This window comes from Gavialis gangeticus, unplaced genomic scaffold (genome assembly GCF_001723915.1).
Source record: "Gavialis gangeticus isolate Ggan-Ray unplaced genomic scaffold, GavGan_comp1, whole genome shotgun sequence".
NCBI lineage: Eukaryota > Metazoa > Chordata > Crocodylia > Gavialidae > Gavialis > Gavialis gangeticus.
In genome coordinates this window covers 2,555,782-2,573,749 of record NW_017728996.1, presented here as the reverse complement: position 1 = coordinate 2,573,749, position 17,968 = coordinate 2,555,782, and positions in this window count along the sequence as shown.

Genomic DNA, 17,968 nt, shown 5'->3' with positions numbered 1-17,968 from the left:
GGACCTTTCATTAGGCTCTGAAGACCTGAGAGTGAGTTTCCCTGACTGGCACCTTCCCCTGTCACTTACCCACGAAGGGCCAAAAGCAGAAATGCAAAATAGATCGAGACAGGCAAGGTTCTTTGGGTAGATGTGGGATCTTTTCTTAGACCTACTAAATATAATAAATATAATAATATCTCAGGAAACATATCCCATCTACCCAAAGAACCTTGCCTGCCTAAGTCCTTAGACCAACACGGCGACAACCAACACCCTGCAAATAGATCAAGAGATTCTGATCTCCTGCCATTCCCCAAAACCCTCTATTTATGCCCCACAAAACCCCTTGAACTTGCATGCTGTATATCCTCAGCTAATCATTTAATTTTATCTGAACAGAATAGCTATTGTATATTAAACACTAATTGTTTGTTAAACATGTATTTATTAAGGTTTAATGGTGGCCTGATACTTATCTATTGCATTGTTCCGAGACTTCAATAAATATGCCTTAAATTATTAACTAGTATTTACCAAACATGCAATAGTTATCTTCTGAATCTAAATTAAATTCTAATTAAAGTTTACTGGTAATTCAGTGCTACAGGCTGCCTAGATTACACTGTTTCCAGCAGGGTGTGGATTAGGAGGGCTGATATTACAGTAAGATACCGATTAAGGGACTGAGGAGATGAAGGAGCACATGCTTTATATTCATTTATATACATACATACATATCTAGCCAGATGAGAGCTTGTTTATATATGTATGTATATGTATGTATGTATATATATGTGTGTGTGTGTATATATGTTGTATGTATATGTATGTATGTATATATGTATATGTATATATAATTAATATATATTTATATATAAGTATGTGTGTATATCTATATGTGTGTGTGTGTGTATAAAATTGAAGGTGGGATGAGGGTCTCACATTTTGCATTGGCAGCAAGAGGGCTGCACCTGATCTGAATAACACGTGGCGCATGTACAAGCCAACCTCACGTTATGAAGGGGGAAGTGCGTGTCCCAGCATGCAATGCTCTGTCTTGCTCCTGGCAGCGGATTATCACCCTGGTCCATGGAGAAAAAGCCTGGGGTCTTCACAGCTGCATCCCCAGAAGCAAAGTGAGCAGGCTCCACATCCTGAGCAGCAGCTGCTCTTCTTGGGCCCCTTCGAAGTCAGCACCAAGGGCTGGTGCTCAGTGGCCCCCCTCGCTACGCTCCTGTGCATCACTGTCGTGAAGCAGAGGGTAGCTGCTCTGTACAAAACTTTGTCCATTTTTAATTTAAATAGCAGAAAGAGACGGCATTAAAAGACTTCTTGGACCCTCACTTGCCAAAGAAATGAGTATGATTCCCTGAGCCGCCTCTGGGCAGGCTTGTGACGAAGCCCCAGGAAAGCACTTTCAGTGGGAAGGGTGCCCTGGGATACAGGAAATTTGTGCTCAGGTCTGGACTCAAGACCCAGCCTTGGCTCCACGCCCTAAACCGGGGATGGTCCAGAGGCAACATCCCTCTCTCCTAGGGGTTTTGTGGGGATCGATTCATCGAGCCTCTTGAGTCGATTAGACAGAATGATGCCTACAGCAAGGCCTAGGGAGAGAAATGAGCTGACAGGGATTGGCTGTTGAAGATGATATTTATTTTCCTGCACCCAGCATGCACTACTGATGTACTCGGTCTATATACTACGTGCACGTGTCTGTGGGTGCGCCCCCTCCCCTGCACAGGCAGGCTTACATCCCCTCTAAAACAGTGGTTTTCAACCTGTGGTCCACGGATCCGTGGGGATCCACGCACTGTCTCAGGGGTCCACGAAACATGACTCTGAATACCCAAACGTACCATTCAAAGGGGTCCTCGCCTCCACTGGAAATTTTTTAGGGGTCTGCAAATGAAAAAAGGTTGAAAGCCACTGCTTTAATATGTCCTTTTATCTGCTGTATCCTAAGGGCCAAGACCAGAAGTAAATAGACTGATGCTAACCTGAGTGAGCCTTGACCCCCGTGGGGAGATACGTTCCCCTGTCCCTATGGACGCTTTGGGAAGTGGTTGCTTTTACGATCTAGGGCTGCCCTTTAGTAACATATGAAGTGCTCTCCGTGCCAAAACAGTGTTGAGGCGGCAAATAAAAAGCTGATGAAATGGCTCCACTGAGGCGGCGTTGTTGCATTTGCAGAATACTTTTGGAAATAGCTTCTCCGGTTGCAAGGGCCCATTGTTCTTTTGCCTGTTCTTTCAATTAATTATTTTGTTTTAACACTATCTGTGAAGATAATTGCCTGTCAGTGTATCAGTATTGTAACACCTCGGGGTGAATAATGCTGTTCGGCGTAGTCTGTCAGCTCTAATAAACACATGATTGGTGAGGGCTCACCTGCTTTCCAATGATAGACACACATACAATGCAGTCACTCTTCCCCCAGCACGGGGGGGAGAGGCTTTGTGTATCTCTAATGGATGGGTATCAGATTTAAACAAGAGCAAGGCAAAAAAAAAAAAAAAGAGGATTATGTGCCATCCTCATTCTTTGTAAATGGCAGCTTTTCAATATGGCTCAGCTCGTTAATCATTTCCAAACTTTGCAGTCGTCACTGTGGGTTTGAACCTAGCTATTTAATTATTCACACAAATAAAAACCGGGGGGAGTCCTGCTAGGCAATTACAAACTCAGGTGAAAGAAAGCAAACGTTGAAAGATGCTTCATTTTGGTTATAATTGAAGGACATGACAGCATTCCTTTGGGGAAGGCATCCAGGTAAAAAAAACCCCATACTTTCTCACGTACCACACACCTTTTCCCCAAAAGGCAGCTGCTGGCAATTGGAGTGTGCATTATATATGAGAAATGTGGTAAGAGCAGTTTCTGCCACTTATGGGTGAAAATGAAAGCAAAATCTGTAGTGATTCACATCAGGCAGAACAATGAGCTCCTTCCCTGCGGCTGTTCAGTTAATTATTACAAGGAAGGATCTTTATTTCTTCATTCTGCCTTTCAAAACCAAGGTGCATATTATATAGGGCGTGTTGTTGGCAAGAAATGGCATTTACCTGGATACTGTGTTGTCTCCCATCTGGTGAATATGTGGCCATTTTACAGACAACATGTCAATTCAAAGAATTTCTTCCCAACTATGCAGTTGGTCTAATAAAAGATATTGCATCTACCCAAAGAAGCTTGCTGGCCTATGTTGATTCAAATAGCATTATAACTGCTTAAAAGGAGGACACTGGATCCATCCTCTTAGGCTTGTATTGCAGAAGGGACTAAAGTGGTTAGGGGCAGAACTGGCCTGTTACTCCTGTAAGAAAGCAGGGTTAACTGCAAGCAAGGAGGTTACCCTGGATTTAAACAGATGTGCATATTGGCAGAGCCTGGTCTTTATTCTCAGTATAGCAGAGTCTTCCACACTCCTCTTTTCTAATGTGTTTGCTTTAATTTGCTGTCTTGCTCTGGAAAAAAAAGTTTGAGCAAGATTTCTATTTCTCAAATTGCCATTATTTCACTATGTCCCAGCGCTAGCATTAAAAAACACACAAATGAACGGGGTGAGAGTTAAGAGCTGATGTAAAGAGCTGCATAGAGGAAGTCATTTCATAGTTTCATAGTAGCTAGGGTCAGGAGGGACCTCATCAGATCATCTCGCCTGACCTCCTGCCGCAGGCAGGAATGAATGCTGGGTTCACAAGACCCCAGACAGGTGATCATCCACCCTCCTCTTGAATCATCCACCCTCCTCAAGAAGACTCCCTCTTCTTGCTCCCAATGTACTTGAAAAAGGACTTTTTGTTGTCCTTAATCCTGGACGCCAGCCTGAGCTCCATCTCTGCCTTGGCCTTCCTAAGAGCCCTCCTGCACTCCCAGGCAGAGGAGGAGTACTCCTCCTTGGTGACAGCTCCTTCCTCCCACTGGGTGTACACCCCCCTTTTAGTCCTCGGGCATGGCTGAATGCCCTTGCACAACAACATGGTTTATTGGCCCTACCAAACCCAGGGACAACATTTTCTAATCTGGAGTGCCAGGTAGCTCCTAGCTTCATCAGCGATGAGTGCTCCAGGTCCATGGATGCTGATTTTTTTTTCCTGTCGAAAACTTGCCAGTTTGGGGCAAACTCTGTCAGGAACTTCTAAATGGCATCTGTAATTACTGAGCAGGTCGACCTGGATGAAACTCATTGGGTTTGTTGAACTGAATCAAAATGTGTTGTTGCTGTTTCTATTGAGCATTAACTTGTGCCCTACCGAACAGCTGCAGTGCCTTATGGGACTTGTAGTTCAGGGGTCTCGTGCTCCAGTTCTCCCCTATGGGCTGAAGTCCCCAGCTGGACTACGCCTTCCTTGATGCACCTGCTCTTCTGATTGAACTGTACAGCCTACCTGGTCTGTTGACCACAGTGCATCATGGGAAATGTAACCCAATGGGGGAGTCCAGCCTTGTAGACATCCTACCAGTGAACTGGAGCTTCGTGCTGCTACTGTGTAATGGAGACAGCTCTTCAGCTCAATCACTTCAATTGTGTTGCCGTGTTGCTGAGGCTCTGTGGTACAAACCATAGAGTTGTGGGTCGTGTAGGCTGCATGGCACCCAGAGACTTGGGAGCCTGGTTGGGATGAGTGGCAAAATGCCTATCTTACCCCTCTGGCTATCTGCCCCTGAATTAATGGCTCTAAATGTTGACATCAAACACCCCAGTTGCCATTGTCTGAAGGCACGAATGACAACCGAGACCTCAAATACAATTAACTGGAGGTGTTTATGCCTAGCCAGGTGAGAGCTTGTTGCATAAACACAAGAAAAGGGCATGTATATACACTGTTCCTCATTATTATAGCTGCAGATGGGCATTTAGATATCCAGGAGGTACTGTGATAGCGTGAAGCAGGAGCTATGCAAAAAGCTTGTGCAATGGCACAGTAATCAAGAGATCCACCTACAAACGACCAAGCACGTCATTTCTCTCAACAGAATACGCTACGTCAGCAGGAACATTACATCTTATCAGATATTCTAATGTGCAAGATGGTGACGAATGAGTAGATGAACTAGGCAATATTATTTCCCTTCCACCGCTTACCTAACACCTTTATGTAAGTGTGTGCACTTGCCGATGCTGTTTTCCTGCTTGTAGTTGTTTATTCCATTATTCCACTGTTTTTCTGAAAGATTATGAAATCAGCTGAGGTCTGGAGGCCTCCTCTGGAATTATAATCGGGACAATAGTGTCAGAGGTTAAAGGTCCCGATGCTGACAAGACAAAGACCACATTCTGGATTACAGGCAGCCAGCAGGTAGGATTTATGACTTGTGTCCTGTGTAACGGGGACCAGACACACAGTGAGTTACTCATGACACCACTAATAATTAAAAAAAAAAATACTGCGCAACCTCAAATGTGTATGGGTTTGTTGGTCTTATAATGCTGAGTGTTAGTCCTCATTTTCAGTGGTGTTTTGTCCATCTTCATCTATGAGGCCAGGAAAGCCATTGGGGTGAGTGGGTGGAGCTCTGTTGAGCTTTGTGGATGTGAACAAAGGTTCTTGGCTTCACCGTGTTCATCAGTCTTTGGAGATTTTTTTTTCTTTTCCACCTTCAGTGCAGTAGGATACAAGTTCAGTGGCAGTGTGTGACTTGGTACAGACTGGGCTTGTCTACACATGCATTTAAGCACACCTAAATTTAATGCACATTAGCTTAATGTGCATTAAGCGGGTTTAGGCAGGCATCTACCTGTGCAGGCATTAAAGTGCCTTAGTGCTGTGTGTGAATTGACATGGGACTAAAGTTAATCCCAAGTCCATTCACACACACAGCGTTAATGCGCTTTAATGCATCTACACGTGCGTGAATGCACTTTAGCTATTCGCGCCTAAATTTGATACCTGCATTTGCTTCTTTTGCAGGTATCAAATTTCATTTCCAGTTATTCATTTGCAGGTATCAAATTTAGGTGCGATTAGCCCCAAATCACCATTTTTAAATTGCATTAAGGGCATGCACTTGTAGACCTGTGCCCTAATGCACCTTAAATTTAGGCTAATGCACCTTAAAGCATCTTGTGTAGACGTGCCCACTGAGCATGTTCTGAGTGAGGGATGGGTTGAGGAATAGACCTACGCCTGAGTGAACAGCCTTTGAGCTAGGGGGTAGAATCCTTTTAGTTGCTCAGAGGAGGGCAGACCATGGGCATGCAGGGATAGTTGGGGCCCTATCATGTTTCTGGTGCCCAGGAGGGTTCAGTAAATCCTGGTCATTCCCATTTATAAATCCCCAGAGCAGCATTAACTAATTACCTAAGGCTTTGGTTCAGAGCTCCAGGTTTTGTCCTCCTAGGTGTCTGAGCTGCTTCTGGACTCCCAGGTCATGCGTACCTCCTGCAGCAGAGCCAAGGGCAGAGCTGCTGGGCGGGTTTGTGTCCTTTTGCATTCAGGCACCTGGCTCAGGCAGCAGCAAGTAACTGCTTGCTGCATCTTCTTGCTTAATGAAAAGATTAGGCTGTATGGAGGCAAGTCAGGAAAGGTCCCTATTTAGATCCCAGGTTTGCAGTATATGGGAAAGGTGGCAAGCTGATGGGGCGTGGCTGAGCCCATGACCCTGGAATTAGTCCAGGTCCAGACTGTGACTCTGGAGCATGTGAATGAAATCTAGGGATGCTGTCCCTAATGGGGTCCAATAAAGGAGGCCAGGAAGTTGAGATTTCCCAAAGGATTTGTTAGCTAGACACCGAGGGGCCCCAAGACAGAGTCAGTCCTTCTCTTCTCGGGTGGCAGGTCCCCTTTCCAAATGTCCAAGTGAAACCTTTGTTGCAGCGATAGTTTTCCTGCTCATATCACCAGGAATGCCTTTTGAAATTAGGAGCAGTAGCCTCTATTTATCCCCTTTCCAGATCCTCAAAGACCTTGTTCTACTTACAGCGAGGATGGATTTTTTAATATCCATCTCATTTTGCTGGATTATAGGGGGAACAGCAGATACAGTCTACAGCAAGGGGAGCTGGGATGCTTGGGTTTGTTTGCTGGGTTTTTTTCTTCCTTTGGTGAGACAGGAAAATCTCAACAAGCTGTGCTTAAGAGCACGGTTGATGAAGCACTAAACTCTAAAGTGATTTCTTAGCTCCCATCCTATCTGAGTATTAACTGAGAAGACATTCATCCCCATTGGGAAGTGTTAGTAGGTACAAAGATTTCCTTTTCACCCCACCCCTGCAGGTATTAGGACTCATTATAAAGAGCACTCAAGTCTGAGGGATTTGAATAAGGACTTTTGGAGATTGTTCATGAAACTCGAACATCTCTTTCCACTGAAGCTTCTGTCAATAAATCATTTTTTAATTATAAGCTTAAATTATCATCAGCTAAGCACATCTAAATGCTCTCTAGAGTGATTTCTGATGTAGGATGTTCAGAGCAACATTAAGGAGGTTTAAGAACAAAGTTGTTTTGCTGCTTTCCGAATGCTTCCTTCTTTTCCAACCCCCGCCCTGGAGAACTAAACCGTTGATTGATGCTCGTCAAATAGGATACGCGTGAAATGGGGAGAGAATAACACCTCGGACCACCCCAAAATTAGAGGAAGCATAGACCCGTAGCTAAATTTTACTGCTCAATTCCATCTCTCCTATGTGGCAACAGCAGCGGTTTTGATTTAGTGCTACCCACTGTGATTAGCTTACACACCATCATTTGTCTTGATATCGGTTGCGAACGCCAGGAGCTCTTGGGGAGGTCCCCGGCACATTCTGCAAAGGATATAGTGCAGATCTGTGCAGAGAGCCGGATCCTCATAGCTGGGCTGGCTTAGAAGTACCTGCATATTCCCCCTTGTCTTTCCCCACCCCCCCAAAAGTGTAAAGGTTGCACACCAAGTCCATGCACCCAGCTGTGCATGCAGCTCTGGCCTGGTGCAGGATGTACCTAACCGAATAGCACCAGGACATACCTACAAGAGAGCTGGTTTCTCAAGTTACTGTCAATAATCTTTGGATGTGTTCCTGGTAGGAGAAGGACCCTCGGGGCTGTGTCTCCCGAGTTGGAATTTCATCTGTCATTTCATGAGTATTTGGCTACAACACTCTGCTATTGAATGGCACAAGGGGTTGGAGTTTTTTGTGTGTTTTTTTTTCCTGTTGTTGGTTTTGTATTTAATTGAATTACCTATTTACATTTTGTGTAAAAAAAAAAAACTGGACCGTTTCCCCCCTGGAGCTTCACTACCGCTTCGTGACTGACTTTGGGGGGGTTAGAATTAGGACGATTCTGACTGAGTCACGTGTAGGCCTGGGGATTTATTTCATGCTCTGAGGTAGGTGCCAGGATATGGGCCCAAGCACACTGGGTGTTGTGCCAACACCATTTCAGGGGCAGTCCAGGCCCCAAGGAGCCTTCATTTTATGCAGCCTCCATCTTTTCATTCCTTGCACCTCTTTGTTTTCTGACTGCGACCGCACTAAATGCAGGGGTGAGTCCTGCCCCTCTTCAAAATGGATTTGTATAGAAATGGCAAAGGCCAGAGCGTCCAGCTTTTTGTCTCAGTATCTTCCTCGAGACCTGAATTGTGCCTTTTCAGCCTCCTTCAGTGAAACCCATCTCAGAACTGCCCACTGCGCTCCAGACAAACAACCTTGTCATCTTGCCTTATAGCCCTTCGATATCACCACTTCACTCTGCTGAATGCAGTCCTCTGAGCCACCTCTCTGCCCCGGGGCCTGGATCACCCCATCCGTGGTGGCTGGGGAGAGCACGAGGCACTACAAGCCTGGTAGGGATCGCATGGAAGAAAGCAATAGTGCTACATCAGTCGGTGGGAAGTGTGCTTCAGTTTGCAATCGGCTCTGCAGCCTCGTCTGCTAATGGGGTCCCGTGCCAGCAGCACACCTAGTCATTTTTGATTCCTGGGGTGCGTATAAGTGAGCAACACTCTCTGCCATCATTTAGCAGGGTTTGGAGTGAACCTTGAGTGTGTTGTGTTATTGGGTTCACTGTCTGGTATTTGGGAATGAAGGAGAAAATATCCTCATCTGATGGTGCAGTCCTGAAGTGGTGTAAAGTCAGCCAGGCCCTCTGCATAGCACCGGTGTGAAGAACCGTGGCCGCAGTACGCCGTTCTCCGGGGTCGCTGCTCCAGCCAGCCTGTGTTAGAGCAGTCCTGCGGCTTCCCTAGGCTGAATCATAGGATCATAGAAAATGAGGGTGGAAGGGAGCTCAGGAGGTCACATCCAGTCCAAACTCCTGCTCCAAGCAGGACCAGCCCCGACTACATCATCCCAGCCAAGGCTTTTTCTAGCCAGGTCTTAAACACCTCCAAGCAGAGCACAGGTCCAGAAAGATATCCCCCCACCCCCAATCTGAAATAAATGGCATCTCTCTCCATTGCAGTCATCACGTGCCCATTGCTTTGGAACTGGAGCTGGTCAGGAATATTAGGACAGCGCATTTTTTGGTCAGAAAATGTCAGTTTGTTGAAATCAAAACTTTTCACCAGACTTTTTACAGTGGTTTCCCCAGGAAACTTGGGGTCAAAACATGAGCGTGAGACCCACCCCTCAAGAGCTAAGAGTCCAGTGATCAGCGTGTTTCCCTTGGATTATGGGCAACCCAGGATCATGTCCCTGAGTGATACCCTCTCTCTGTGGCCCGATGGGTATTTACCAATTTGCACAAAGTGAAAGAGCTCCGACAGGAGAGGTGGAGAAGGACCAACCCTTGGTCCCATCGTGCTGCTAAGTATTCTGGGTTGAGTGAGCCCTAACGTCTAGATATTGGATTTACCTATTGTCTGTGAAAGTCTATGAAGACATGCCCCTCACTCTGTCTCGCGGATGTTTTCCTCAAAAAACTTTGGAAGATCCAGGTTTCAACCCAAAACTGAAACAGGAAAGTTTTGGAAATGCTAAAATTTCTCGTGAGATGCAAAAATCATTTCCGCCCCAGCCTTCCTTTGAACAACCCGTTCTCTGTGGTGTGCTGGGAGATGGCTAAAGTGTGATGGTTGCATCTCAGAAAGGCCCTGGCTTTTTTATACAGTGGTAATTAAAACTGACCTGGAGACTGTTTGTTAAAATGTGAAGAAGTGGCTGGATAATGGTTAGGAGTGGTAAATTCAGCCAGCAAATGGCAAGGGAAGGGGAAAGGGGAGAGGAAAGGAGATGGAGAGGAGAGGAACTACCTGTCCTGCTAATGAATCCAGCCCACTGAGTTCATTTTCTAGGTAAGTACAAGATAAATTTGAGCCCCCATCGAGCTGTCAGTGGCGTAGCCAAGCAAAGTCTACTCCGGCTGATTTAAGACAGAATGTCCTTGTCACACTCATTTAGAGGAAAATTGCTGGCTGGAGTGCAGCTCTCATAAAACCCACCCTTGAATAGCATTTTCACTGTTTTAGTATAAAAAGAAAAAAACATCCCTTTTGTTGCTGGGCAAGGATTGCTGTGCGTTTCAGAGCAGAGTCGCTGCAAACCGCAACCCTTCCTCTTCCAATGATGGACACAACAGCGTAGAAAATACGGCGCGGGCGACCTTGAGATGGTAGATGGGCACACCTTGCGATGGTGGGAAAGGCATCATAGGCTTGATTCGGTGCCACATCAAAGTCAATGGGAGTTTCCCCCCGGATTTCAGTGCATTTCAGAATGGGGCCAGGGGTTGCTGTACAGCACGGCTTGTACCTTCATTTTAGTAGTAACACCCCAAAAATGCATCGAACGCCCTCGTTACAGTATTTCCACATTGCGTTTCATTTTCCAAGGACATTTCAGCGGGGTTTTATTTATTTATTTATTTATTTATTTTTAAGTCGTTCAGGTCCTAGCGGGAAAAGGATCGTCTCCAGAGGAAATGCTTCGCTGTCGATAGCCCATCTGATGTAAGGGGGAGCGGGGAGGGATCCGCTCTTAACTGGTCTCATGGGAGGAGGGGAGAAAGGCAGGTTTTGCAAGCAACAAGGTGAATATAGACAAATCAATGATGTTTCATTAACTAAGGGATCCTGTTTTCTGGGTGAGATGGGCCTCTCCTCAAGGGGAATGAGATCAATGCAATTCCTGGCTCCCTAGATTGCACTCAGCTCCTCCGAAACCCCTTGGAGAATGATTTTCTGACAGTCCAGCCTGCTGCCATTTCCTGCCTCTCCCTAATGAGAGGAGTCAGGATAGTTAATTGAAACAAGGCCCTGGGAGCAGGAATGCCCAGCAGTTATCCCCAGGCCCAACACTGGTGGGTTGGTCAAGTTATGGACCATTTTCTGTGCCTCAGTTTCCTCTCTAAGGCAGCAAGGCAGGGCTCGTAAGGTTAACACAAAACTTAATTAATTTAGGGCATCTTCCGTTGCTCTCACTTGGTAAACAGTTGCAGATGCCCGCTTGAATAGTCACGGGAGGTCACTCATGGACTAAGAGATGGCTCTTCCCAGGGAAAGGTGGTACAGTCTCTCTCGAAGTATGTTAATGGGCTCAGAGATCCTCCGATGAGAGTGTCCTTGGTCTTCTGTGATGACCTTTCCTCGCCTTCCCATCTCTTCCCCAAATAGTCTCCGATTTCTTACTTTCTTCTCCTCTCTCCCAATTAATCTCCTGTAATGACAACACGAGCGTCAGAAGATCTCGCTCTTCAAGCTGTTGCTGAGCGATGTGCGGGGAGACTGGGCTTGCTCAGTCTCTGAACCACATTAACCTGATTATATTATGAAGGTTGAGTGCAAGAATTAACAGGAACTCGGGAAGTGTCTCGTTTTCGTGACGGCGCGTGCTCGCTGTCGGTCCTCTATAGAGTCAAATAACCGTTCGCCATCCAAGTGCCCGGAGGGAAAGAAGATCTTAAAGAAAGGAAGAAGTGCAGCCTTAACATGGGTAGGGCTCAGCCTTCTGGTGCACCGTGCTCTGTTACACGTACCTACGAGGATGGGGCAGTTTTACCTTACCTTTCTACCAGTCCTTCACCTTATAACTACGGAGCTAGGTTGTCCTCAGTGGTGGCAGATACAGGACAAGGAGCAATGGGCTCAAGCTGCAGCAAGGGAAGTTGAGGTTGGATATTAGGAAAAACTTTCCCACCAGGAGGGTAGTAAAGCACTGGAACAGGCTCCCCAGAGAGGAGGTGCATTCTCCATCCTTGGAGGTTTTTAAGACCCAGCTAGACAAAGCCTTGGCTGGGATGATGTAGTTGGGGCTGGTCCTGCTTGGAGCAGGGGGTTGCACTAGATGTGACCTCCTGAGGTCTCTTCCAGCCTGAATTTTCTATGACTATGATTGTAAACACTGAGTCCCTTCTGCTTCTGGAATAATTTAGAGCAACCCATAGTCTACCCTAAATTGCGTCAAAACAGTGGCCTGTTTCCTTGGCAAATGACTGCCAGCTCCTGGCATGCCAGCGTGATGTTTTCTGCTGCTCACAGCCTGCTTGTACTGTACATAGGACGTGATGGGTCACAACTAGCGGAGATGAGACCAAGGGTGGGCCGGGGTCTGGGCCATACGCTCAAAGTGAAATCATAAGACACACTCATTGGGCACCTGCCTTGTGTAGGAGTATGGCTCCAGTGTCTTCATAGATTCATAGATTAAGGGTCGGAAGGGACCTAGTAGATCTTCTAGCCCGACCCCCCGCCAGGGCGGGAGAACAACAAAAAACCCCAAAAAGAGAAACAGGACTCAAATGAGTCCAGCCAGGTAGGCATTCAGTGGAGGTGCTCCTGAGTTGATCTAGTTGGGGCTGGTCCTGCTTGGAGCAAGGGGTTGGATTAGATGTGACCTCCTGAGGTCCCTTCAACCCTTATTTTCTATGATTAACTTTAGGAAGAAGGGTTGGTGCAAACCTCCTTTGATCTCACTCTGAAGGACCCAGACGGGACGTTTCATGGCTTCAGGTTTGGGTGTTCCCAGCAAAGGCTTCATGCACAAACAGAAACCGAGACCCTAGATCAATCCTCATGTCTCTGCCCTGTGCAAGAGGCATCAACTCCCCCTTCTGCTGTTGTGAATGGGAAGTTGCCTCTTCTCCCCGGGGAAATCTCAGGGCAGAAATGCCTTGTTAGCCATGATAAAGGGTGCCTTATATCGATCCTTCTCTCCCTTCCCACACCATTTAGTATTTCAGAGCTGGCAAGTGCAGCGGTGCGCAATTGGCCTTTCGTATTATCTGTAATTGAGGCAAAAGCAGCCAAGTTTCTTTGCTGAGGGGAGAAGAGTCGGGGATTACTTCTCCACTCGGCATCTCAAGAAAAGGCAGAAGTGCTCCCAGTAGAGCGCAACGGGCACGCAAAGTGGGGTGGGGGGTCAGCAACTCCACCCAGAGAAACAAGGACTCATTTTGCCCTGATCCGTTCACTGCCAGGCACACTCAGGGCCCCAGATGAAACCAATAAAAGGTTTTATGCATGCATCAAGCTGGCACGTTTGCCCGCTCTAATGGGAAACATGTGCCTGGGACAGAGTCGCGCTGGAAGAATATTCATTTTTGCTACCCATTAAAGAAATTGCCACTCGATTCCATCTGGTAAGTGGGCCTCAATTACTGTTAACAGAGACGAGGAATTATTCCTCCAAAGATCAACTAATTGGGACTAGACCTCACTCCCTCCCCACAATCATGGTTCATATCTTCAGGCCTCCATTTAAATCAGCCAGCAGCAGGCTAGCCTGCAACGCTTGGGCCACCTTTTAAAGATTACCTCTGATTTATCCAGCCGGAGAAGTTAATGAAAGAATCAATCCCAGAGATTGTGTGAGGGACTGAATATTGTAGTCTTTGATGGGATGAGGGTGGAATAGGGCCTCAATGATGGCATAACGAAGGGGTCCAGGTTGATATCGATGGTCTCCTTCTGGAGTGATGGGCAGCAAATTGGTGTCACGGTCCGTGCAGGGGTGACCCGGAGAAGCGCTGCTTTGCACACCCCTGGCAGCACTTTGCATTCAGACCAGGCATTCAGGCTTCCGCCCCAAATTTCCCCACCCTGGGTTGTAAATATCCCTGACTGTGCCTGTTTAAAGGCTTTTGTCTGTGCTTAATGGTGCGGCTGCACATTTCCCCTCAAGGAGCTAGGGGCTGTAAATAATGCTCCGAATAGCGGTGAATGGGGCGTTGTTAACCCTGAGTCTTCCAGCGGCCTGGACCCACGAGGCACTGGGTGCACAGCCCTGCCCAGGGCTGCCCCGTGCTGGGAAGGATGGACCCTGCATCGTGCTGGGGTAGGAGTTGAGCAGCCATCGTGAGGCTGCTGGGTTTCGGCTTGTCGCAGTTGTGGGGGTCCCCGGGGTGAAACCTCATGCAGTGCTACCAGCAGTTTTGACCAGCGAGTGTGTAAAGCAAAACCTCCCGTCCCACATATCCTCTAGCCCAGCAAAGAAGGACAACCAAGCCCAAAGCTTGCTAGGTCTGTGGGAGCAGAAACGGGCTTCAATGGAGCCAAAATCCCCTTGGGAGATGCCTCTCCTATTCCTTGAAAAGGTGACATCTCTACATGAACCAGGGGAAGAAGGGGCATGCAATGGACGGCCGCCGCATGACCAGCTTGGCTCTTGTTGTGTTGTGTGCATTGGGATGGCTGGTGGGCTCTGTGATGGATTCCTTTTCCCCAGCTGGGTGACTTGTAAGTAACTCCATGCCAAGGGCACCAGCAATATGAAAGACATCCCAGGACATGCTACTAGGCTCTTCAGGCTGCTTTACCCCACGGGAGTGTGTACCCATGCATGAGTTTGCAGTTGGATAATGATGGAGAAGGATTGGTGTGGAAATAACGTTCCTTGGACCAGCGTTGTAGCTGGGAGATACGTTGTACAACTTTTAGGCACAAAAGGCCCTTAGAATCATAGAAAATGAGGGTCGCATCTCAGGAGGTCACATCTAGTCCAAACCCCTGCTCCAAGCAGGACCACCCCCAACTAGACCATCCTAGCCAGCCAGACTTCCTCAGGTCTGGGAAAGAACCAGAAAAGCCTATGCTGAATGCCAGGAAGAAGGATGACTTCTGTTTCACCTCAACATATTCATGAGAACGGCCACTTAGAAAAGCACGAAGCAAAATTTGGAGCCAAGGTGAACTTGGCCTGACTCCCACCTGGTTGGTAGCTCCAAAATGGGGGTTGTCAGTGAAAAATGCATTGCTGAGGCCATTAGAGGGAAAAAAGTTGCCTCCCTAGGGTGTGGGAGGTATAGCTGTTACAGCAGCTGTGGGCGGCTCTGCCAGTCCAGACATGACCACTGACAACAGGAACTGGCTGGAATCCAGTGATAATTGTCCTTTTTTGGCTACATTGGGTGGGCTGAATTCAACACAGGCCACTACCTTTTTGGAACATCCTGTTGCCCCTAAAGCAACATCAAGCCGTCCCCACCAAGTACCGTAATGCTGCAGTAGTGAATGGGGTCACGGCCACTTTGTAGGGACCCCTAAAATCCACCCCCAATATAGGGAGTCAGATTGGAAGCAAGATCCTTTACAGTGTTGATAACTAGCTGGCACATCACAGAGGCCCTTTCAACTCTTGAGTCCTGTTCAGGAGTGGGGACAAACTTGTGTCTGTCTTGGGCCTGTCCACTATTCCTTATGGAAGCTGAATTTCTCGTCGTTTTTCCCTAAACTCCTGTCTACCTACAAGTTCTGAGTGGTGGGAAACTTTTATTGTTTGTGTTTTGTTCTCAGCTATGTAAGTAAATTAGCACTATAGCCCCTAGACACCCTTAGTGGCTTCCACTATCTTCATCCATTCCCATTTGTTATGTGCCGTGGTCCTCCAGTTGTCCATATTTCATGTCTGTAGGGCTGACACTACATCATCTAGCCATCTTTGTCTGGGTCATCCAGGCAGCTTTCTCTCCTCCGGCACCCCAGGGAGCACTTTCCCTGGTGTCCAGATGGTGTACATTTTTTCGACATGGCCCTGCCACTGTACCCATTGCGCTCTGGTTTCCTGTGTCAAGGTTGGGTCTCCACGTAATCGATCCCATTTTTAGTTCTTGTGGCATGGCACAAGGTGCCACTTTAAGGGAAGCTGGCAGGCTGCAGAACAGCTGACAGGTGCACGCAAGCACAATTAGGCAGTCATCTGAGGGCTAAGAGGCCGCCTGATGGGAGGAGAGCTAGGTAATTTGGGTATAAACCCAGACCCAGGGAGCAGGGCTGCCAATTGCAACTGGGAAGCCCTCAAGACAAACAACAGCAGTGGCCGCTCTCCTGGGAAGGGGTGTAGCTGGGTAAGCCTGGAAGAAACACAGACCTAGGACAGCTGCAGGCTTGAGTAGCACTGTAAGCCAGGGAGTAGGCTCAGGGGAAGCCTGTGGTTTGGGAAGCCATAACACCACATGGAAACCATCAGTTGAGCTTGGCTGCTACTCCCTGCTAGGCTGCAGGGGAAGTTTGTCTCTCGGAGGAGCAGAACGGAGAACAGAAGGAAAGAGGGAGTTACTAGGGGCAGGAGGAGGCTCCAGAGGACAATGAGAGGGGTTCCTCAATGTAGAGAAGGCTGCACCCAGAAGGGCTGGATTAGAGAAGGTCCAAGATAGTGACAGGCTGGTATGCTGCCCCATGCAGCTAGAATGAGAGCCTGGGCCTGCCCAGACCCAGGTTTTCCAGGGTGAGAGATGGGAGGAGAGCAGGGATGCAGCTCAAACCCAGCCCTGGCCTGAATAGAACAACAAGAGAGAGAGAGCCTAGGGGACCCATGCTTGGAGTTAAATTATAGCACGGGGAAATGAGCAATGTGGACAGGGCCATGACTCTGAGAAGGAGGTCAAGGGGCTCTGGGAGTTGTGGGCCATGGAGGCCTGTCAGGAGTGATGGCGGTGAGGGACTGGTGACAGACAAGCCACTAACTTACTATGGCTGGCTTGGTCGAGGCAAGCAGTCCAAGGTGACCCAAAATTGCTAAGGCTCACTGAAAGGATGAACCCAGCGATGGACAGCCCAATGCCCTGACTGACCCAACCTGGGGCCAAGGCCATATTGGCCAAAGGTCCCTAACATAGCAGGGATGACAGATGAGGGGTGAGGGCCTGGACAATGGGGGTATATGAAGGGAGTCCTTGATAACTCTTGGAGGCCGTAGAGAGGGGAACCTGTATGGCAGATGAGGGTTAGTCCAGGAGGTAGGCCTTAGGGCAGGGCTGTGAGGGTCCACTGGTCCTGGGAACGACATAAAACTATACCCTGCTGGGGTTGGATGGTGCAGTGGGACTGTCCATGGCAGGGTGGCCTCCAGGGAATGCTGCACCTGTGCCGCCCCAATGAAAGGCGGGAATGGGGCACCTTAAAGCCTCAGTCCCCACAACTTGGTGGGTTACCCAGTTGGTGGGGACAGGTGTGGAGTGAGCAGAGAGAGGCCGGTGATCATCTGAAGGCCAGGGAGGGCAAAGTAGTGAGCCCACTGAGGGCAGAGCAGGGTAAAAACTTGAAAGAGCCCAATGATGGGCAGAATGATGAGCCCCAAATAGGGGCCAAATAGTGAAGAGAGCCCCATAAGCAGGGGAGAACACAGTCCAGTTGGGCCAAGGTAGTGAACAACAAATTACAGATACTATCTGTGGCAGAAAGCCACCTTGGTTTCTCCCCAAAAATCTCTGCCCTGTAACCATGTGTTTAAAATCTCTGCCCTGTGACACTGTGATTTAAATCTCTGTGCTGTGACCATTCAATTAGGATGGGCCCAGCACACAGGGGACCACACCCTCAGCCTGGCTCTTTAGGGAACTTGAGCTGGCTGCATTCCTGAGGGAGGGGGGAAACCTGTTCCCTCTGCCTACGTGACTGGTACCTGGGTGAGGGGCATCTACCTGGGGAGCTGGAATCTGCCTGGTAACAGGTGATTCATTTCAAATTGGTTGGTTGACAGCCAACTGGGGCTGACCTCCGCTGGCCCAGGTGAATGAGGTCACAGGGGCTATATAAGTTAGGACGGGGAAGGAGGCGGTCTTTCCGGTTCGGCCATGAGGTGACGCAGCAGCCAGGCAGGGGACAGAGAAGCCTTAACATCTGAAACTGGCTC